This window comes from Anomaloglossus baeobatrachus, chromosome 1, assembly GCF_048569485.1.
Source record: "Anomaloglossus baeobatrachus isolate aAnoBae1 chromosome 1, aAnoBae1.hap1, whole genome shotgun sequence".
In the NCBI taxonomy this organism is placed as follows: domain Eukaryota; kingdom Metazoa; phylum Chordata; class Amphibia; order Anura; family Aromobatidae; genus Anomaloglossus; species Anomaloglossus baeobatrachus.
In genome coordinates this window covers 874,754,957-874,779,361 of record NC_134353.1, presented here as the reverse complement: position 1 = coordinate 874,779,361, position 24,405 = coordinate 874,754,957, and the positions used below count along the sequence as shown (strand labels likewise).

At 48.3% G+C, this 24,405-nt stretch overlaps 1 protein-coding gene across 4 annotated transcripts in view; it reads right to left on the bottom strand.

Annotated features, from left to right (window-relative positions):
• The window catches only part of ELOVL7 (ELOVL fatty acid elongase 7), an 82,204-nt gene that overhangs the window by 56,810 nt on the left and 989 nt on the right, over positions 1 to 24,405 (bottom strand). Inside the window, exon 1 of one of the 4 annotated variants that reach the window (XM_075342575.1) lies at positions 17,038 to 17,114. The exons of 1 other annotated variant lie outside the window; for it this stretch is intronic. The gene's annotated coding sequence lies outside the window, so the exon portion shown is untranslated. Of the gene's footprint in view, positions 1 to 5,519; positions 5,577 to 15,798; positions 15,877 to 17,037; positions 17,115 to 24,405 lie in introns of those variants that run through there. 2 more of the 4 variants (XM_075342580.1, XM_075342593.1) reach the window with 2 other exon arrangements.

The window sequence follows — 24,405 nt, the reverse complement described above, 5'->3', positions numbered from 1 at the left end:
TGCGACTACAAAGTAATCTACATTAAGTTCAAGAGGTAGAGATTTTAATTGATTTTTGGCTGCAACAACTTTTTTTTTTTTTTTTTTTTTTTTTTACAATTGAAGCTTACAAATTAAAGAAACGTGTCAGAAGAAATGAGGCAGGAGGATAAGAGGACAATGAAGGCAGAAAAATGTGTAGAGAACCGGTTGGTCAGGTTGAGCAGGATTGGGCTGTAAGGACATTTTCTGGCAGCAATCTCCTGTCATTACATACACAATGATAGAACTGCAGTTGTGGTTTACTCTCACTAGAAAGTGTTAGTATCTAACACTGGGAGTAACTACGTTACTCTATAACCAGGGAAAAAGATACAGAGTCATGCAGCATATAGTGTAACATGTGGTGCTTTTATAAAGGCTACATAATGTGACCATTGTATCTGTAATCCTTCGATGAATTGTTGTCTCATTTAGAAATCGCATTTCTGTATGCCCTAGTATAAATATCACTAACAGGGGGAAGGTCACCAGCTCGGGACCCTCATATTAGCCAGAACAGAAATGGACTGGAAAGAGCATCTCTCCATGGACGACCTGAAACATTTGTCCAGTCAATAAACAGTCCATTGATTTGGGTGGGAAATATGGTATAAAGATTCATGTAGCCTGTGGTGGCGCTGCAGGGGCGCTGAACACTCGCTGCTTGGTTCCTCCACAAATCAGAGTCTTAAAAGGGAATCTGTCACCAGGTTTTTGCCACCTAATCTAAGAGCAGCATAATGTAGGGGTAGAGATCCTGATTCCGGCGACGTGTCACTTACTGGGCTGCTTCATGTTGTTATGATAAAATCACTGTTTAATCAGCAGGAGATTATCATTAGAGGACTACTTCGCATGCTGCAGATAGTCCAGCATGTTCATGAGCACTGTAATTGCTAGATCTGCAGCAGATTTCATAAAAATGACAGCAAACGGCTCAGTAAGTGACATCGCTAGAATCAGGGTTTCTGTCTCTACCTTATGCTGCTCTCAGACAGGGGAGCAAAAATCTGGAGACAGATTCTCTTTAAGGCACACATCTCAAGAAACTTGTCCGAACTTGCAGATTTCGGCTGGACCAGTTGACCTCGATATGTATATAGGGGCCTCGGAGTTCTCCCCTCTCCCCGCTGTACATACTTGACTCCTCCGGGCGCTCCTGTGTACAGAGGAATCAGTAAAGAAAGCTGCTGAGCGAATGTTTGGCCAACAGCTCGTGTGTATGACCGGCAACAGCAGTCAAAATCCTCTGAAAGTTAAAGTGATTCACTTCTAACAAAAAAATAGGATTGTTCAAATCGTGTGACTTGGTGACATAATTACCCTTAGGCTGGAATCACACGATGGTAGTGCATGGGATGCGTAATGCTAATGACCCTCAGCTCCCACTATACTGCCAGTGTGAGCCAAGTGTCATGCAACTGTGATCTGATCCTGCGATCAGATCACAGCTGTGGAGAAGAGGGAGGGATTAACCCCCCCCCCATCTCCTCCTTTATCAGCTGATGCGATTATCGCACTGCACTAGGATAGCCTTGAATGGGTGCGAGTGACATGTCTCTCCCAGACAATCACAGCATGCTGCAACTTTTCTCTCATCCAGAATGTGGATGAGAAAAAAAGCTGACCATCTGCTCTTTCTCATTGACTAACATTGGTCCGAGTGCAATGTGGGATTTTCTCACATTGCACTGGTCTGATTCATACGCTCGTGTGAGCGTACGCTTAAGCTGAGTAGAGAAAAAGCAAACTTCTGATGACAAGCATGGTAGCCATTGCTAACAATAGCCGGCAGAATTAGGACTAGAGCTCTGGACTAGGATACAAGAGGTAACTACTGTATTTTTGTTTTTATAAGATGCACTGGATTATAAGACGCACCCCAAATTTGGAGAGAAAAAAAAAAAAAAGAAGTAGAAAAAAAAAATATGGGGTCAGTTTTATAATCCGGTGGTGTTTTATCAGGGACAGGGAGGCAGCAGCGGAGCGAGGGGGGGAGGGGGGGGGTGTCACAAGAGGCAGGAGCGGCATTGGAGTACGGCAATGCTGTCAGTGGTACAGAGGGGGGCCCAGGTACTCACTGTGGGCGCTGCTCTGTGCGGGGCTGGTGACATGGTGAGTCACTGGCCATTCTGAAGATGTCGGTAGTTGACAATGATGGCTTCAAATAATGGCGTCACCACCACTGGGGCTGCCGCCTCACCACCGTGACGGAACTTCCGCTCCACCAACACCCCATCTACTGTCTCCTCCCCAAAATCCTATAGAATGTAAGCCCGCAAGGGCAGGGTCATCTTCTCTCTGTACCAGTCTATTGTAATTTGTATATGTATTCTGTATGTAACCCCTTCTGATGTACAGCAACATGGAATCAATGGTGCTCTAATAATAATAATAATAATAATGGCGGCTGGAGTCGGCACGTGCGCAGATGAGAGCTTGAGCTGAAATCTCCATCTGCACATGTGCTGACTCTAGGCGTCATTATTTGAAACCCTGACCACCGACATCTTTAGAATGACGAATGACCGCCCCCCGCACAGAGCAGAGCCACATCACCAGCCCAGCACAGAGCAGAGCCGCGCCACCTGATGAACAGAACAACGCCGCACAGACCAGGGTGGGCAGCACACCGCATAGTGTGGTGCCCTGGCCTAGCCAGGTCATCACAGATAACACTCAAACACCCCCACCCCCCATTAGACAGGGACACCAGCCAAACAAAAACCCTTGTTGCCTCCCTCCAGTGTCTGATGTCCACACCAGGTGGGGCGGAACCAAGCGGTTGGCCCCACCCACCGAGGAGTTCACAGGCCTGGAGGCGGGAAAAGTGACAGATAGAGTTTGGATTTTGAAAAGAGAGGAGTGAGCACTTGGGTGTCTGGGTTTGTGGCCCAGGCACTGACAGCAAGGTTGGCAGACGGTGGTGGCAGTCTGCAGGAGTGGTGGAGCAACGCGGAACCGTAGGACCGGGGTCGGGCGACGGCCCGCCGGTACCGACCGGGGAGCGAAGTGAAGCCAGCACACACAGGCAGGGCCATCGGACCCCGACCAGGCTTGGAGCCGCCGACAATAGTCAGATCCGAATGTGACTGGAACCCCAGGGGTTTCACAACAGCAAAAGTCCCGATTGAAGGCAACCGCCCACACCGTGAGGGTATACAGCTACCGCCTAAGGCTAGAGACCCAAGGGTCAGCGCCTGTGGGCAAACTGGTTCCTCCGGTACCCATACACCGGGGAGCGGACTACTGTTGGGAATCCATAGTAGTCAGAAGGAGAACATCTAGGTGCAGGGAAAGACAGCCGCCATCACCTGTTCGGGGAGAGACACTGCAGCCGGGTGCGGGACCCGTCCATCCAGCCGTTTGGTTTACCGAGGACTTTGTACCTTTCTTGCTGAGTGAGTACACCTGTGCCATCCGGCACCGCGCCGCGCTGTCCCTGCAACCCTGCACCTCACCGACCCTGCCTCCCAGTCACATCATCGGGCCCCGGGACCACCGACCCCTACCCACGGAGGGGGAAAACAACATCCCAGCTGCTCCCTACCATCGCTCCCGGGATCCCCGTCACCAGCAGCGGTGGTGCCTATCTTCACCACGACCCGTGTGTGGCGTCACGGACTAAATCCCCCAAACCAACCACCCCTTTCACTCACGGGCGAGGAGCGCCGCTCGAGTCCCCGGATCCGGTCCACCGCTCGAGCCACCGAGCATCAGCAGCAGCGCCGGACCAGAGCGTTAGCGAGAGCGCAGCAGCGTCCTCCCCGCCCGCGACACATAGCATTGCCCGTCTCCTTTGACCACTCTCCAGCACCTCCCGGTAAACTACATTCGGATTTTAAGACGCACTCTTCATTTTCCTCCCACATTTTTGGAGGAAAAGTGCATCTTATAATCTGAAAAATGCGGTAAATGAATCGCACTACTTATATTACTTATTTTGTATAAATTTTTCAGGTATATAAATGGGGTTATTCAGGACGATATACGTTTCTTTCTATGAGTCTAAATGCTAACAGGCAGGTAGTTGCTATCTACCTCCCTAACCAGCGCCAGTTCAGAGCTGCCAGTGGCCGCTATAGACGACAATTCAGCTGCTTCACGCCAACAGAGCAGCTCTTTCTCTTCCGCTCTGCTCGATCAATGGGACATGATGTATTGCTGATTGGCAGCTGGCTCCCCGCAGTTGGGCAACGGTGACCTGGCTGTCGGTTGGCATGTCACATCAGAGGAAAGCGAAGGGAGCAGCTCATTAGCTGTCAATGTGACGCCAGTGAGACTGAAAATCACCAGCAAAAGCGGTCAGTGACTACTCTGTGATAGCAGATAGGCAGAACAGGCAGGTAGTTAGCAACCGCCTGCCTGTTCATTTATTGGTCCATAGTAAAATTATAATATGGTCCCGGCTAACTTTTTTTTTTTAACTTTTTTATGCACCTATACAGTATCTGAACCATTAAAACAATGTCAGTTGATGTTGACAAGTCCTTTAAAAAAGGACTCCAGTTTTTGCTCCCCCCTGAGAGCAAGATAATTATGCTTTTATTAAAACTACAACAAGCAGCCCAATAAGTGACAGCGCTGGAATCAGGATCTCAGTCTCTTCATAATGCTGTTCCCAGATTAGGTGACAAAAATGTGGAGATAATATTTTCCCAAAAATAATCTTAGTAAAATATGGTAATAAGATGAAACATTAGGAAACCCCTCTGGTGCGGCAAGGTCTGCATTACTGAGACAATGGACACACATTGATATAGTTATGATCACACAAGAAGGATCAGCAATGTGCGCATCTACAGAATGGAAACTGCCCTCCAGATAACGATGCTGGCCACACGAGCCACGTCACATTGTGAGGTCTGTAAATATTAATTAAAACCAGATTATTGGCTCTGAGTACAGAACATGCCCCGGCATTGTCATACGCTGTGGTCGGACTTCTCACACCTTAGTAACCATCACATTAGCCACTTCATGTTGTATGGAATAACAAGGCCAACACCCCAAGTGTAAGCAGCCAGAGTACACACACCAGGGGAGATAGGGATTATTGAGATTCTGTCGAGTCCTCATTTGGAGCCACATATAATAAGTTGTATCCTCAGCTGATCTCACGGAGGTGCATACTATATTCAGGCAGGCCAGGGAGTAATGTCACAACAGTGGTAACTAGCACCTTTCTCCTTTCTACCGGCGGCAACTTGCCCAGCCCAGTGTGGAGATACGTTGTTATTATTAACAAAAGACTATTATAAAATGGTAGAATTGTCTCTATAGTAACAGTATGCTTTAATACAGTTGTGATCCATACATTTCGGCTGGACAAGGCTGCCACTAGGGGGAGCACACTGAAGACAGGCTTATGCAGTAAGGGTCATGATGAATTCTCACTTCGCTCCCCCTAGTGGTGACGTTGCTTAAGATAAAAGAGGTATTCCCATCTCCAGGATTCTATTCAAATATGTAGTAGGTATAATAATATTAGCAAATACCTCCAATTAGAAATGTAGTATGGTTCTCCGGATTAGCCGTCTCACTTGTGTCATGTGCAGGGTATTACAGTTGGTTAGGTATCCATGGTTATGGCCACACAAAGAGACAGTTGCTCATGGTCGTAACCATGGATACCTAAGCTACTGCCATGCCTGCATATGCGCCGCCCCCGCCGGGCTGCTCGGATCTTGACCCGCGGTGGCTCGAGGGGCATCCGGACCCAGGGGGGGGGGGGGGCGTTGAGGTTGTGCAGCCACTCGAATGAGAAGGGGGGGCGTTTACAGGGGATGGTGTATAAAGACTGTGATGCCACCCGTGGTGTGTGGTAATGTGGAGTACCACCACTGCAGCTAGGAGTACCCGGTGGTGATTGAGTGGGCAGCCAGGTGTTGGGTAGGGGGAATGCCCCGGGACTGTGATGGTGATGTGCAGTTGGGGAGGTAAGGGTCACTTGCGTACTCACTCAGTCCATAAAGCTGACACCGACAACTTAGTAAACCAGTTCTTAGTAAACTTAGTAAAGTTCTAGACACCGCTGCAGCTGAGGGGGGAGGGGGGGTCCCGTTTGGGTCCCGTTTGGGTCCCGTTTCTGCTGGTGTTGCCTATTGATCTGTGACCTTTCCCTTGGCACCTTGCTTCTTCTAGTTGGCCCCTTTAGCTTGAAACTAAATCGGGTCCCGCTCCCTAGTATGGCTAACTGAGGGAGCTTGCTCTCAGGGTTCATGCTTGGGATTTCTTGGACCGTATTTGTGGAAAGTCCTATCCCCCTCACTGCGCTAGTACCCAGATTTTAGAGCGGGTGGAGAACCGATCTTGAAGGCTACATCCTTGTCAGGTAAATTGTCAGGACGCCTGAAGCTACTCCCTAACCTAGGGTCCACGTACCCCATCATGCCCTGGCCCCAGCCTGGTGATGGTGACTCGCCCACCCCAGGGCTATGGGACACCCGGTGCCGGGCCGGACTAGTCCGGGGGTCGTCAGTGGTGGCGGGGCCCGGCTCCGTGGCCCTGGTGGGTGTCAATAAAATATGGCTGCAGTGTTGGGGGTGAATAAAGTTTGTGTTCGTGACGCCACCTGTGGTATGCGGCTATAAAGCTGCCGCTGCTGTGTGAGGCCTCTGGGGTGATGATATCAGCAATGGTGGTACTGCTCCCCACAGGTGGAGCGGTGCCCCGGGACACAGTTGGTGCTCGTGAGAGTCTATGGTGTAGTGGAAGTCTAAGCAGACGGAATAACAGAGGCAACACCAAGGGTGCAGTTTCAAGTTGTTTACTCACACATCCTGGTATGCGCACACTGGTGCCCTCAGACGACTGGAACCCACTGTCAGGGATCTCCGCCGTTTCTGGGTGATTCCTGGAGTGAAAACCGGTACCCTTCTCTCTAAGGTGTGTCTGTCTTCAGCTGTCTTTCTAAGCCTAGCTCTTTTAGGATGAACCTGCTCGGCCTCCACTACAGCCTCCAGGCTGTACCACCAACGTCTGCTACCTAGTAGTTCCAAGGAACACTACTCTGCCTTGCTCCTGACACTCCTGACCTACCCTTAAACAACCCCCCCAAGTGGGCGACCCTATTCCACTCAGGCCGTCCACTGGTGTGTCTGGTGGGTGTGGTGCAGAGTGTTCCTAGGATTTTGATTAGCTGGATTTAGCAACACCATTGGTTAGGGACCCACAACCAAGGAGGTGGATATTGCACAGAAGGGCAGATTGCACAATACCCTGTGACGACCTGATAGGCCAGGGCGTCACACATATGAGGTAAGAGACATGTCTATATCAGGAGAACTATACTACATTTCTAATTGAAGGTATTTGCTAATATTATTCTACACCTTTTATATATTGGGATAGGAACATGGAGATGGGAATGCCCCTTTATGCACAGAACTGGTGCGAGTTAAATGGAACAGATTTGGTGACTACAAGCTGTGGCCACCACCACTGAACTCATATACACAGTATTCCAGAATACACTTTTATAAAATACACACCTAGGGGGCGGTCCGGTCCGATTGGCATCACTACTCTCTGGTCTGGTGCCTCCTCTTTGCTACAATTTCAGTCCTCTTTCTACCCAGCCCAGTGTGGATGACCTGTCTATGTCATTCACACTGGTCGACACTGCGGCCCTATGCTGGCGCATTTCTCCCTCCCCTCAGCAGATCAAAGTACTGTAATGCGCAGGCGTGAGGAAAGGTTAAAAACCGCCCGTGCATGTGTAACGAGGTGCCAGGGGGGCCTCCGGCCTTGTAGTCGTGGCCTTTGTTGTCAGGCTTACCCCTGGTTCCTCCGTTACCTCAAGGTCGGGAGATGACTTGGTGGGGCAGAGTGTGGTGGTGCACTCGTCGGTCGTCGCACAAACAGTCTTCAGGCAGGATGTAGTGAAAACAAAAGACATATTTATTGCACGCTCCTTCACAATCCGGCAGTTGTAAATGGCACTTCTTGGAGCTGGGGAACAACCTGTCCTAACGTACCCTCCCGTGGGGATGTGCCCTGGTTAATCTACTTCGCCGGGCTCCCACTTCGGCTACACACAGACCGGACCCACACCGGGTGCTTCGCTCTCTCTGAGGTTCCGTTCACTCCCGTTCTCTCCGGCGCCCCCTATGGATTCAGCTCCCACACTCTGCCCCTTGATGTTCACTCTCTCACGTCCCGGATCCAACTCCCACTCTCACACACACTTCTCCTCCCTCCCCCTGGCTTCTGCCGGCTCCTCCTTCCACTGTGGTGACAGCCGTCCCACCCGGCCACTAGGGGGTGCCCTAACACAATACAAATAAAACACTTTTATTAATGACATTTCCGGTTAACTAAGCTTCTTTTGTAGGGGGTATGCTCACCCACTACACACCTCCCCTCTTAAAACCCGAGCCTCCCAGCAAGGCTCCATCTAAAAATCACATCTTTTAAAACTTAGGCAAAACATGATGAATAAACTTCGAACCTGTCCACAAGAGGCTGCCCGGAAGAAGGGGCACCAGTCCAGCGCCCGGAGTTCCAACTGGAAGCTCCCGGTCTTGGTAGTGGCCGGAGGCTTAGCAGCGCTCCTGGTCTTGGTTGTGCCCGGAGGCTTGACAGCGCTCCCGGTCTTGGTTGTAAACAACAGGGACACAAAAACTTCTCTTTCTCAATGACGCGGAGGAGCCCCTGGCCCAGTCCGGCAGCAGACTCTCTCCGGGCTCAGTCACTTGAACGTTGCTAAACCGTAACTGCAAACAACACCGGTCTTCAAATAAGCCGGTCAGGATGCTTTACTCTGGGTGCAAAACTCGCTTCCATTCGGCTCTCTGAGCCCTGATGTAGTCCGACAGAGACTGTCCGGGCTGTCGGCGCAGCCTCTGGAAGGGCTCGTAGGCGACGGCAGGCTTTGGTGCCGCGATCTCCTCAGTCTCCGACGGGGGTGATGGGATTGCTACCCGAGGCGGCGGAGGTATATCTAGGACGATCACCGGATGGGTGTTGAGGTTCTGGCTAATAGCCAGCACCGCCGGGGTTCCTCTCTCCGAGTCGGTGGTAGGTCCGGGCATCACCTCCGGAGCTACGGCTAAAGTACGTTTTGGATGGGAGGATTCAGCCAGTACCGGTCTTGACTGCGACCGCCGCCGGCACTGGTGTTCCTCCCACTCCAATTCCTGCTGCCACTGAACAGCTTCTTGTGAGGTGGGCATTCGGGTTACGCTAACCGCAAAGAGGCCTCGGCAACCCACCTCTGGTATGAACCGGACCTTCTCCCCTGGGTAGAGCGTGTGTAGGCGCTGAGGTAAGCCCTCGACATCCAGATGCACCCGATTATAGAAGTAATCATCGCCGGTTGTCTCCTCCCGGATAAAGCCGTAGCCCTCTTGCTGGTTGAACTTCACCACTATTCCAGTGGTGAACTGTAACTCCAACTCTTCACCCCGGGGACCGGTCATCATCTCCCGGGCCACAGTTTCAGCGAGCAGTCGCTCCTGTACGGGGTCTGGTTCTGGGGACGGTGACTTTCTGTGAGGTAGGAAAGACGGCTGCACCGGGTCCCAGAAGAAGCCCCAGCTATCCCTTTCCAGCTTCCGGGTAGGTGAGTCTTCCGGGGCTTGTACAGGAGCAGGGGTCGACGGTCCCACCGCGACAGGCGGGGGTGTCTCTAGATCTGGGTATGGGATTCCCGGAGGCCGATTCCCCGACGGCAGCGGAGTGGTATAGGTCGCCCGGACCTCTGTTGTGGTTCCTCCGGTCACGGCGTCCCACGTGGTGATCCAGGTTACTTTAGTCGGGCGCCCTTGTCCTCCTGGTACGGCCGGTATCTCGAGCGGTAACACATCCGCAGCTGCAGCCGCAGACTGCTTGGGACGTCCTCGGCCCAGGTGGGTGAGTGCCATCGCGGTCTCCATCTCTTGTTGCTGCTTGGAGGTCTCCATCTTGTCAACACTCTGTAGCTCTGGCAATGGCGGCGAGGTCATTGGAGAAGCTGGAGGAAGTGGAGGCGGGCCTATTTTTCCCGCTCTTGGGTATACTCCACCCCCAGTCTCACACATCATATCGACCCCTCCGCGGCGGTTCTTCTTTTTCTTCAAAACACCGCCCACTTCACATGTTTTTCTTTGTGCCCTGGGACCGGCACCTCCCCTCTTTGGGCGGAGTACTCCGAACTTCTTTTTCGGCACTGGCCAGCCCCAGGCTCTTCTTTTGGCGCCAACTTTTCGCGCGCTTTCTTCTTCCTCACAGACGACGGCTATCTTGCCGCCATCTTGTGCCCGGTCCAACGCTGCAGGCACTGTTTCTTCTTCCCACCATGGAACTGGAAATCTTCTCTCATAGTCCGGATCTTGTGCCCTAGGCACCACTTGATCTCCGGCTTCTTGGGTCCCAGGCATGGAATTCGGATCCTGCCGACTACGCCACATGTAACGAGGTGCCAGGGGGGCCTCCGGCCTTGTAGTCGTGGCCTTTGTTGTCAGGCTTACCCCTGGTTCCTCTGTTACCTCAAGGTCGGGAGATGACTTGGTAGGGCAGAGTGTGGTGGTGCACTCGTCGGTCGTCGCACAAACAGTCTTCAGGCAGGATGTAGTGAAAACAAAAGACATATTTATTGCACGCTCCTTCACAATCCGGCAGTTGTAAATGGCACTTCTTGGAGCTGGGGAACAACCTGTCCTAACGTACCCTCCCGTGGGGATGTGCCCTGGTTAATCTACTTCGCCGGGCTCCCACTTCGGCTACACACACACACCGGACCCACACCGGGTGCTTCGCTCTCTCTGAGGTTCCGTTCACTCCCGTTCTCTCCGGCGCCCCCTATGGATTCAGCTCCCACACTCTGCCCCTTGATGTTCACTCTCTCACGTCCCGGATCCAACTCCCACTCTCACACACACTTCTCCTCCCTCCCCCTGGCTTCTGCCGGCTCCTCCTTCCACTGTGGTGACAGCCGTCCCACCCGGCCACTAGGGGGTGCCCTAACACAATACAAATAAAACACTTTTATTAATGACATTTCCGGTTAACTAAGCTTCTTTTGTAGGGGGTATGCTCACCCACTACACATGCGTACTACAATACTACCTCAGCCGGGCAGATCAAATTACACCTGCTCAGGACCTCAATGCCAGCTTGCGTGCATTACAGATGTGTAATCCACACTGGGGTGGGTAGAAGGATAATGGTAATCGCTGCAGAGAGGACGCGTCGGACCGGAGAGCAGCAACCATCAATAAGACCTGACTGCCGCTATTGTGTTTCTTTACATTCTACTTGCCTGGGCTCTTATATACAGTATTCTGGAACGCTGTATATAAGAGCTTAATGGTGGTGGACGCAGCTTATAGTCGCCAAATCTGGTGACAGGTTCCCTTTAAAGTATAGACAGTTTAGAACCTCAATACAATAAAATGAAGCGGTCATTTGAGGGAGTCTATCCTATTTGACCTGTCACCAATCTGCAGACTAAAAAGGGGCTACAGGACTCTACAGAGGCCATTAATGCGTATAACTGGAAAACCCCTAGTAAAGCTGGGCAAAGATCTAAAACATGAATTGTTGTATGCCTAATAATTGTTCGGCCATCTATAGTTTCTCCGGACCTCCTTCATACACATGCATGCTCTGCTCATCCGGGTGTGCATATGTTCTCAATGGGAAGAGGTGAGTCAGTTCCTGCCAGACTCCTCCGCTGCTGGCTCATATCTCGAGTACAAATAGTCAGGTTTGCTAAAATCAAAACATGGCGGACCCGTCACCCACCTTACATCAAATCTGCAATGTGGGAACATACCCTTATAGTGTTTAGCACAGACAATTCCAAGTTACAATATAATGTTTCCCAGTTAATGCAAAAAGCCGTAATCCTGTTGTCACCTTGGAGGATACAGTACAAATGACATTACAGTAATGGAAAAAAAAGGCTTTTGGAAGTCGTCTCAAGAGGATGCAATTTCCAAGATACAACTCGTTACAAGCTGGTTCACATTAGAGCCTCCCACACCAACAAGTGAAGCCTATATGTAGTTTATAAACTGTAGACCAAACATACTGTATTTTGCACCATTGGCAAAAGTAAGGCTGAATTCACACACAAACATCCTAAAATATGCAGATGTGCCGCCCCCGTGCCAGCAGCCGCCGCTGCTCGGATCCGGACCTTCTAAGGGGGTGGCTCGTGGGTCTCCGGACCAGGGGGTCTCGAGGACACGCCGAATGAAAAGGGGGACGTAGGCTAGGCCGTAATAAGTTTGTGACGCCACCCGTGGTGAAGTGGGACACCACCGCTGCTGTTATGGGGCACCCGGGGGAGATGATGTGGCAGCTAGTTGTTAACCCCTCCGTGGGCAGTGATGGTGGCTCCGGGACCCAGTGTCTCGGTGCAGGTTATAGCGACCGTAGGGAGTGTTTGTGTACTCACAGTTGGAGTAAGATTTGTGGCGAGGAGCACGACACTGGTCAGATGTGTGTACTACTGAATGAATCAGGAGAATCTGACTCAACATGCTCTCTCATTAAGAAAATCACTGGACTTTATGAATCACACCCATTTTTTGAATAATTGACTGGCTTCTCTTTGCATCACTATTTAATCAACAGGTCATACACCGGTGTGTAGGGGGAGAACTGGCAACCAACAAGAGTTGAGTGGGGAGAAACCAGCCTGGGACAGAGAAGGAATGAACTCTTCTCTACTAGTGATGAGTGAGCAGTACCATTTTCGGCACTCGAAATGTGCAGCTCGGATTGGTGTGACTTATGTACCAAGCATAATGGAAGTTAATAGGAAACTCCAGCATTTTTCCGGAAGATCTAATGGAAAAAATGCCCCAGTTTCTTATTGACTTCCTTTATACTCTGTACTCGAGTTGTGCCCATCGGAGCATCCAACTGTTCGCTCCGAGTACCTGAGCATGGTAGTGCTCGCTCATTACTAGTTACCAGTACCGAGCCCCCCAGCATGGTAGTGCTCGCTCATCACTAGTTACGAGTACCGAACATGGTACTGCCCGCTTATCTCTACCTACTGTTCTCGACTGGATCTTCAAACGATGTTTTCTCTAAAACACTTTGGCCACATTTAGATTCATGCCAAAACAAAGTATGGATATCAAAAACAGGCCAGAGTAACATTCATACGTGACTCAAGTCGCATCACCCAGCACGGCCTACTGAAGCTGGGAGCTGCACACTCGTATATGGAGAGAAACAGGCCGTGATGGGTGATGCGACTTGAATCTTACGCAAGTCACACGCAAGGGTGTCTATAGCCTAAGGCCAAGTTTCAGAAGTGTGTGTAAGCTTTTCCAGTGCAGTTAAAGCAGAGAGGATGAGAGATAGATATATATCTATCAATATATCTCATGCTCGCTGTGCTTCCCCTCCCCCCATCAACGTATGATCTAGAAACTGTTCTGCAGAGCAATTTTGAAATCCGCAGTATGTCAATTTTTCTTGCGGTAAATGTGTTATTTATAGTACAGATTTTCCCCAGAGGGTTGAACAAAGTGCAAAAATTCCACAGATAAAAAAAACAAAAAAAAAAAACAAATGCATTTGTATTGAGTTTCACAGTAAAAGTGCATTAAGTCCGCACGTTAACAATAAAAGTTTTATGGAAGCTACAGTAGGTTCCTAAGCAAACAGAAATGTTCCTTAAAACTATTTTATTTAAAAACTTGACCTAAGAAAAAAAAAACACCAGCATACACTCAACAAGTTATCCCAAGTTCTTGTGGAAGCATGAATTATAATGTGAAAAACACACAACCTCCCCCTCGACACATTACAAATTAGCACATTGGTTAAAAATATGATTATTATTATTAATAATAGTTATAGAAGAAAAACACCAAATAAAGACAGCAATTAGGCAAGGAGAAAAAAAAACCCAAAACCATACAAATTAGTTTTATTGGACAAGCCCTTGGTTTTTAAAAGGTGGGCAGGTAATCTATTCTGTGTCCAAATAGGAAAATAAAAAGATCCAGTAAAATGCTATTCAAATACGACCAGACGTCATTTAAAATTCAAACCTGTTGGTAGGAAAAACTCGTCCGGCGTCAACGGAGCCAAGAATATTTTACTACAGCAGATCAGATCTTGTCTCTAGGCTATAAATGATATTGAGCAGTGAGCCAGATGTCACAATGGGCAGGATTTGGCCCAATCTGACACAGACGTGTTATCTGCACCTCGTCCAGGGCGATGACGAATTTTCTAGTTGTGAGTAACATACACTCAGTACTACGAGATGGGAGGTGAATGGATGAAATACTCACAGAACAGGAACACACCTGCCACATGCAAAACTAATCAAGCAGATTTTTTTTTCCATTCTTGGGCTCCTTATAGACATGGTTTTGCAACTTTTTGGGGGAATAAAACTAAAAGGGAATTTTTTTTGTTTGTTAGACAAATTTTGGAGATTTTAAGAGCTGAATATCAGTCCTCTGAGATATATTGTACAAAAATATAAAATCAAGTTTTTTTACATGCACAATCCAATATTATTCTTTTAGTAAAGTGACCAGTGACTAAAGGTGGCTTTACACACTGCAACATCGCAAACGACATCGCTGTAACGTCACCGGTTTTGTGACGTTACAGCGACATTGCAGTGTGTGAAACACATCAGCGACCTGGCCCCTGCTGTGACGTTGCTGATCGCTACAAATCGTTCAGGACCATTCTTAGGTCCTTTGTTTCCCGCTGTGCAGCAAGCATCGCTGGAAAGTTTCAGTGTGTAAAGGGGACTTAACAGCGACTTCCCTTTCAAAAAGCTGCTTTACAACGTCCCCAAAGACTAGCTAGGTCGCTCTGCAGGTCCGGATCGCTGTTGCGTCGTTGGCCAGGTTTGCCTGTTTGACAGCTCACCAGAGACTTTGTAGCGATCCCGGCCAGGTTGGGATCGCTGGTGGGATCGCTAGAAAGTTTCAGTGTGTAAACCCAGCTTTAGGGTATGTGCGCACGTTGCTTTTTACCTGCTTTTTACCTGCTTTTTTGCTGCTTTTTCTTCTGCGCTGTTTAATGCCAAAATGGATGTGTTCTTCTATTCAAGCAAAGTCTATGGGAATTTGGGTTTCTTGTTCACACTATGTTGTTCAAAATGCTGCCTTTTTGTGGCAGAACTTTGGTCAAAAACTCAGCTTTTCAAAGAAGCAACATGTCAATTGTTTTTGCCATTTGGGTTTTGCACTGCAAAGCTGAGTTTTTGACCAAAGTTCTGCCACAAAAAGGCAGCATTTTGAACAACATAGTGTGAACAAGAAACCCAAATTCCCATAGACTTTGCTTGAAAAGCAGAACACATCCATTTTGGCATTAAACAGCGCAGAAGAAAAAGCAGCAAAAAAGCAGGTAAAAAGCAGGTAAAAAGCAACATGCGCACATGCCTTAGTCTCCTGTAAACAGACAAATATACTATATTGTACAGCAGAAAAGTGATTAGTTCTCCAGAAAATCTGTTTGACCCATAGATTTGGCTTTCTGGCCTGTAGGGGATCAGACATCCACCCAAGGGGGGTATTTTACTTCCCCTAACCTCATATTAAGACAGGTGTATGAAAGTTCAGGCTTTATCTCACCCAAAATAAAACAAAAAAAATATATTTACTACTTGATGGGGTGCTACAGTGTGACATGGTCTTCAGAGGGCACAGGAGATGGTAACTCTTCATATAAGGAACGTTTAACGAAGATTTTGAGGCAGATTCGGGTTATGAGACGCACACCAAATTCAGAGCAAAAGAGTGTGGGGGGGAAAATAAAAAAAAATAAGGGGGTCCGTTTTATTATCCAGTGGCATCTTACCGGAGGGGGTGACAGCGATTGTGGAACAGGGTCACAAGAGGCAGGGGTGTGGGTGTCCCAAAGACTGTCAGTTGTGCTGGTGCAGCTGTGCTGGGACGGTGGCAGCAGGCGGTGAGAGCTTCAAAGAAATGGTGCCCAGAGTCAGAGAGTGCGCAGATTGAGCTCTCAGCCCAATGGCAAGCCGAGATCTCATCTGTGCACGTGCCACCTCCATACGCCATTTTCCTTAAGTCCGCTGCTGGGAAATCAATGGACAAGATCTTGAGGCGAGAGCTCCATCTGACTCCTGGCGCCATTATTTGAAGTCCTCACCACCCGGCCCGCAGGGTCAGCCCAGCCACTGCAGCACCAGCCATCGAAGACCCCACACAGCCGCCTCAGCATCAGCCATTGCAGCCTCTGTACAGCCGCCGCAGCACTCCCCGGCCTCCTGCTACCCTACTCCACCACCCCCGGTAAGCTACATTCAGATTATAAGACGCACCGCTCACTTACCTCCCAAATTTTTGAGAGGAAAAGAACGTCTTCTAATCTGAAAAATATGGTATATGCAATGTAACTAAACCAGATATTAATGTGGATTTTGGAGCAAAATCTGTTTAAAAAAATTCCATGCAGCCATATACATGGTTTGGTATGGAGACCTTATTTTTCCAGGCAGTAAAAGTCTACAATAATCACATGGATTTTTTTTTTTATAGCCATTATCCCAAAAGTCCAATTAAAAATCTTCCTACAATCGCAGCAAATCACTTGAGTTTTTACTACCAGTTTGCATCTGATAGATTACTATGGAGTTTGTCCCAATCTGTGTGACCCCCTCCTAGACTACAAGCCCCCAGCTGGGATAATCCAAGCACATGCAGACACCGGTTGAAGGCCAAAACTTTCATTGGATCAGGTCATAAAAGAGAAGGGACTGTCCATCTTGGAGATGTTTTTACATATTGTTCAAAGCATCCAAAAAGTAAGTCGTAATGACCACCAACTACCGTACAGCAATCATATAATGTCTATGGACACTTTAAGACACATCTGTTACAAAGAAAATAAATCTGCAACATATATGGAAATGTTGTACAAATATGTAAGACATTTGTGTTACAAAGTTGCAATCTATAACAGACAAAGAAGGCAAGAATATACACTAGTCACACCAATATAAATGCACTGGGGGTCAGCGGACATTTACCATAAAGATGCAGTAGATAGGAGCTCTATGGACAGAGATTTCCTTACCTCTCAGGACCTGCTGCACCTGTCCCACAGCCTGGACAAGGGGAGAGCACAGACCTGTAGAGCTGCACAGGATGGGCACTGAGTCAGGGGCTGACACCTCCCTTCTCACATTTCACAGCCTACAAGGGAGTGGCTGTGACATCAAGAGCCTGGGATGGAGGAGACGCTGCCAGGCGGTGGATGTGCTTCATTCTTTACTGCTGGAATGTTCAAAAGACGTGAGGGGTTAATAAGTTACACACATAGGAGGTTATTGTGTAAAGAGGCACGGAAGGAAAAAAAGTGAGATTCGCCGCAAGTCGCGTTATCTAATGAGATCTCGTATTCACTAAAGAAATTCATAGCTTCAACCATTCATATAACGCAGACCTGGGCAAATTGTGACCAATGGGCCAGATCTGGTTCTTAGTCCCCCTTCACACATCCGTGTTTCCGGTACATGTGGAGTCCGTTTTCCCACCTACCTGGGACGCATTCACATGGATCCTCATTAAAATCTATGACGATCTTCACGCCTCCATGTCCACGTGAACCAACATGGAGACATGTCCATTTTTAATCGGCAACATGGACAGAAGTCAATGGGTCCGTGAAAAACACGTACAGAACAGGGGTAACATCTGTGTGCCATTTGTGAGTGGTACGTGCTTAACATTGCAGAATATAAGAGAAGAGTTGTAATTTATACAGACGGCACACAGATGACAAATGGATGACACAAGGATGGCCACATAGATGGACAAAACGGAACGTTTTATAACGTATTATATCTAACAAGTTAATACCACATAATGTGGATTTATCATGAATATGTGGTGTCCCCATATGATGATTCATTGTGACCCACTTATCCATTATTAGTACCGCTAATGCGGATTTATATCTAATCCCCAAATTGGGGGGAAAAAGGGAATCAATCAAAAATTAAATGGGAAGGAGAACCCGCACATTCACTATGTTTATACTTCGTGCAGACACACTTGAAATAATGTAAAAAGATATATATAAAATGCGCGATATCTTGTATAGAATATTATACCACAATCTGTGGATTTATCAAAGGGATTATAGGGACCAGTGTCAATTGTTGGATCCCCATGTCAAAATTACCCTACCCAATACACCAGGGAGATTACATGGAAGAGGCTTTATGCACCAAGCATGGCTGACTGAATTTAATACTCATGGTAAGAATACCTTATTACAAAATAGGGCTCAAAAAATTACTCCATCAATAATGTATCCTTATCAGAAACCCACAGCTGACTTTAGCCGCGGGGGTGTACTGCCATGATCGTGTCCAGGGAAGGAGAGGAAGCTCAGATTTTCCGACATGCGAATGACATAAATTACATCATAATTGTCCTTTAAGAACTCTTTCCGGATTTGAAGGGTTGTAGGAGAAGAAATTCCATCATTTATTCTTTCTTTATTGAAGAAGACTCAAGGGATGATAAATATGATGGGCACCTAGTGGACATGGTTTGCTACTTCAATCCATGATCTCTTCTATGGATCTCCAAGTGTGGAATTCATTGTAGGTGGATACTGAAATGGGAAAAGGTAAAAAATATATATATATCAGAACACCTCACCATCATCAGAAGGATATGTTGTTAACCTAGGAAGCCGGTATAAAGCAATTCTTCATTAAGTCCCGACGGTGTAAGGGACTTAAGTGTAAAGATCCATCTCGCCTCAGCCCTCAAGAGCGGTTTCAGCAAGGACCCACCCCTACCATTGCTCATAATTTTCTGAAGTCCCACCAACCGTAAGTTATGACACGAACCTCCATGATGTCTGAGAAAGTGTGAGGCCACAGACGTAAGGGTTTTCCCTTTCTTTTGGTCCGATTTTGCCAGGTTGATGGTGGAGACGTGCTTTTGTGTTCTTTTCCGCAATTCCTGAGAGGTCTGTCCCACGTAGATTTTCTGACATGGGCATATAATGGCATATAGGACATTAGTAGTCTTACAGTTGATATATGTCGACAGAACATGTGAGGAAGAATCAATAGGGTTGACGAATACATTTCTTATTGGGTGCATAAATTGACATGTGTTGCACTCACCGCACGGGTAGGATCCTTTTATAATCTGTCCTCTATTCAATCTTGTTGTGGATCTCTTGAAATGGCTTCTGGTCAGCACGTCTCTCAGACGAGGTGCCCTTCTGGCAGTGAGAAGAGGAGCATCACTCACAAGGGGTGCCACCTGGATATCAGTTTTGAGTACTCTCCAATGGTCCCGCAGGATGTATCTTACCTGATTCCAGTGACTATTGAAGTCTGTAATCAGTCGAAGTGGTTGATCCCCATGAGGCTTCTTATGGGTTAATAGATCACGTTGTGTATCCTGTTTTGCGCGTTGGAAAGCCGTAGAAATGACCCCTCTCGGGTATCCTCTGTTCCTGAAACGTTTAGTCAGGTCATGAGCTTGATGAGAAAAATCGTCATCAGATGTACAATTGCGGCGTGCTCTTAAAAATTCACCCACGCCGCAATTGTACATCTGATGACGATTTTATGCGGGACCATTGGAGAGTACTCAAAACTGATATCCAGGTGGACCCCACCACCAGGGAGATTTCATAATTGCATAAGCATGCACCCATTGATCGACACTGCATTGCATTAGAATTATGGGGGCTGATGTATTGCATGCTTTGTTCACCTTCCCTATATTGTAAAGTCAGGGGCCATACAAAACTCTTTTGATATATGACAGGAGGTATATATTTATTTTTGTTGAACATCATATTCAGTACTCTGTATGTTCTCATGTGTGGCAATATTGTTTCTATCTGATTCCAGGGGGAATGTGTTTGTACCTGTGCTATTCCTGCACATTTTAATTGTTTTTATGACATTATGTGTTGTGTGTGGTTTTGGACCTAATAAAATATTTGTTTACATTATGTATATGGACCAGTCACTGTTTACATAATTGGGTTGCGCGCCTATTATGCATGAGCTTTTCTTCTTTCCTCCACTCACAGTATCATGCAGGCTGCAGCACCCCTTTTTCTATTCTATTGAGCTGTGCATTCGGTATCCTTTGTTTCACTGATGTATTCTGTAACATTGCCAAAGACAACCCCAGAAGGATCCCAAAAATGTTCTTTCGGCCTCTGACAGAAAGGTATGTGACTGCACCTTCCTATAGAGAGGGCCCCTGCAAAGTAATAGAAACCATGTCATATAACAGCATTCACCAACTCCAGTCCTCAAGAGCCACCAACAGATCATATTTTCAACATTTCCTTAGCATTTCCCAAGTGAAAATGTCATCACCTATGCATTATTAGGGAAATTCTGAGAACATGCTCTGTTGGTGACTCTTGAGGACTGGAGTTGAGGAACACTGTGGTATATGTTTCTCTACAATGTGTCCTCATGATAGATGGATGCTTCTGCATCCATCCTGACTGTGCCCACAACCAGGCGACTACCTCCTGAGCATAAGCACCTGACATTGGACACAGATGGAGTGTGGACTAAGCGTAAGCGGGAGTGTGATGTTGGCAACATTGCAGTGTGAGTGGGTGCAGTGTTTCCATGACTTGTGCCGGGATGGATGGATGGATGGATGGATGAATGGATGGATGTGGCAGCAGTGGCTGGTAAGGATATTCAGGTGGTTGGTGTGGCAGCTTGTAGCAGTAGTGACAGACTTGGGATAACAGCAGCAATGTATCAGCAGAACACTAAAACATAAACATTAGTGATGAGCGAGTATGCTTGTTACTACTCGGTACTCGCACGAGTATCACTGTACTCGGGCTACTCGGCGGGTACCGAGTAATTTTGCAATACTCGTGCTTTACTCGTGGTCTTCATCCCTGCATGTTGGCGCTCTTTTGAGAGCCAGCCCTCATGCAGGGATTGGCTGGCAGACCACTGCAATGCCACAGCCCTGTTAGTTGTGGAATTGCAGTGATTGGCCGGCCCGCACAGCGTGACCGAGCCTTTATACCGGCGGGCGCGCTGTGCTCTGTACACAGCCATCTCATATTCCCTGCTTTCCACGCCCACAGGCGCCTATGATTGGTTGCAGTGAGACACGCCCCCACGCTGAGTGACAGGTGTCACACTGCACCCAATCACAGCAGCCGGTGGGCGGGTCTATACTGTGCAGTAAAATAAATAAATAAATAATTAAAAAAAACGGCGTGCGGTCCCCCCAATTTTAATACCAGCCAGATAAAGCCATACAGCTGAAGGCTGGTATTCTCAGGATGGGGAGCTCCACGTTATGGGGAGCCCCCCACCCTAACAATATCAGTCAGCAGCTGCCCAGAATTGCCGCACACATTATATGCGACAGTTCTGGGGCTGTACCCGGCTCTTCCCGATTTACCCTAGTGCGTTGGCAAATCGGGGTAATAAGGAGTTAATGGCAGCCCATAGCTGCCACTAAATCCTAGATTAATCATGTCAGGCGTCTCCCCGAGATTCCTTCCATGATTAATCTGTAAATTACAGTTAAAAAACACACACACCCGAAAAATCCTTTATTAGAAATAAAAAACACTAACAAAGTCCCTCATTACCAATTTATTAACCCTGACAAACCCTCCATGTCCGGCGTACTCCACGGACTCCGGCGTCGCGTCCAGCTCTGCTGCATGGAAGTGACAGGAGCTGCAGAAGACACCGCCGCTCCGGTCACCTCCACGCAGCTAATGAAGGGAATAGCGCGATCAGCTGCTGTCAGTCAGGTAACTCCCGGCCACCGCTGGATCCAGCGGTGGCCGCGATTAACCTCAGTGACAGCAGCTGATCGCTATACTCACCTCAGTTGGTGCATGGAGCTGACTGGAGCGGCGGTGAGTAGCACGATCAGCTGAGCTGTCACTGAGGTTACCCGCGGCCACCGCTGCATCCACCGCTGCATCCACCGCTGCATCCAGGTAACCTCAGTGACAGCTCAGCTGATCGCTATACTCATCTCATTAGCTGCGTGGAGGTGACCGGAGCGGCGGTGTATTCTGCAGCTCCTGTCACTTCCATGCAGCAGAGCTGGACGCGACGCTGGAGGACTGTGGAGTACGCCGGACATGGAGGGTTTGTCGGGGTTAATAAATTGGTAATGAGGGACTTTGTTAGTGTTTTTTATTTCTAATAAAGGATTTTTCGGGTGTGTGTGTTTTTTAACTGTAATTTACAGATTAATCATGGAAGGAATCTCGGGGAGACACCTGACATGATTAATCTAGGATTTAGTGGCAGCTATGGGCTGCCATTAACTCCTTATTACCCCGATTTGCCAACGCACTAGGGTAAATCGGGAAGTGCCGGGTACAGTCCCAGAACTGTCGCATATAATGTATGCGGCAATTCTGGGCGGCTGCTGACTGATATTGTTAGGGTGGGGGGCTCCCCATAACGTGGAGCTCTCCATCCTGAGAATACCAGCCTTCAGCCGTATGGCTTTATCTGGCTGGTATTAAAATTGGGGGGACCGCACGCCGTTTTTTTTAATTATTTAATTATTTATTTCACTGCACAGTATACACACACCGGCTGCTGTGATTGGGTGCAGTGAGACAGCTGTCACTCAGTGTGGGAGCGTGTCTCACTGCAACCAATCATAGGCGCCGAAAAGCAGGAAAGCAGAGAATACGAGATTGATTAATGAGCGGCCGGCTTTTTCAAAAGAGGAAAAGCCGCCGGAGTTTGAACAGCCGTGCAGCGCCGCGGCAGTGATCGGGGAACGGTAAGTAAGAGAGAGGGGGGGGAACTGACCGACAGACTGTGAGAGGGGGACAGACAAGACAGAGAGAGACAGACCGACGGGAGATAGAATGAAAAAAAAAATGACCGACATCGTTAGTAAAAAGCACAAAACGTGCGTTTTGGACATCGGAGTGCCACACAAGGTTTTCACGTAAAATCTTTCATGTATTAATCTCAAAAAGTAACATACACCAGCTCTATCTCACTATTGGGTATGTGCCCTTAACATTTCCGCCATGAAAATTCATTTTGGTGTCATTTTGGAAGGTTTTCTGGTGAGTCCGTAAAAATGGCGTAAAACTTGGACAAAATTGTTCACAGCTGTGACTTTTGAGTGATAAATGCTTCAAGGGGTCTTCCCCATGCTGATGCCATGTCATTTGAGCACTCTTCTGAGACTTTTGTGACATTTTTAGGGTTTCTACATGCTGCCGGGGGGTCATTTCACAAAAATACTCGGGTCTCCCATAGGATAACATTGGGCTCGGTGCTCGGGCCGAGTACACGAGTATTTTGGGAGGCTCGGCCCGAGCTTCGAGCACCCGAGCTTTTTAGTACTCTCTCATCACTAATAAACATAAATCGGCAGCAGTGGTGGCACCTGAGAGCTAGCAACGTATCAGATTTGTTACCCAGGTACCTCCCTTAGGGGAAATGTGCCTTAAGTACCTGCAACCTCTCAGCTGACCTGAGAGGCACTTCTGAGTTAGGTTTTGCTGGCCCTTTAAGGAAAAAGGGCATGTGTTACGTCCCCACTGGAGTCTTACTTCAATCACCAGGCGACGCCATGTTCCTGCCATGGATAGTGCTGGTGATGGGAGAGAAGTCGATGCCAGCGGCGCTGGTGGGTTCAGGCTTCTCTCATCCACTGGGCCTTGGGATCTGCAGTACCACTGGCTGACTGTAGGTGGCGTTTGTCATCCAGCTGAAGTTACCATTATTCAGCTACAACCAATGGGAAGACACCACACCCTTCTTATTTCCTTTCCTGTCTGCTGACCACTGCCAGAGATAGTTCTGTATTCCTAGTTTCTGTCCCACTTGTGATTCTAGTGTTCTGACTTCTGCTTGTTTCCTAACTACCTTCCTGCCTGCTCTTTATGTACCTTGCTGCCCGATCCGTATTTGACCTCTGCTTTGTTTTCTGATTACGTCCTTGCCTGCCGATTCTGCCCCTGTTTTGCATTTCCCGGTTCGACCCTGCCTGACTACTACTCTCATCGGACTGCAGCCTTCCACAGGTAGTGATCACCTTGGGACCTGTGAAATTCCAGATCCCTGTATAGGGGTTAAAGGGTTTCGGGGTTTTAGGGGTTCTGCTTGGTGAGTGGCTTCCCTCTAGCCTGTCTATTACAGCCCGTCTGAGTCTGTGGATCCTGGCAGGCGTTACAGCATGGCTGCATGTGCACTTTCGGACAGAACCAGGAAGCCTGTGAGGTGCACACAGGCTTTGGAGAACAGCAGCATGGACCGGAGATGGAGGAACAGCAGCTACCGCTGGATGTCCGGGCAGGTGAGGGAACCAATGTTCCCGCTGGGGAAAGTGGGCAGGACAGCCCGGAGACGCCGGTGTGGGCGCTACAGCAAGAATGAGAACAAGACAAAGTTCTTGATTCATCAAGACTGCCCAG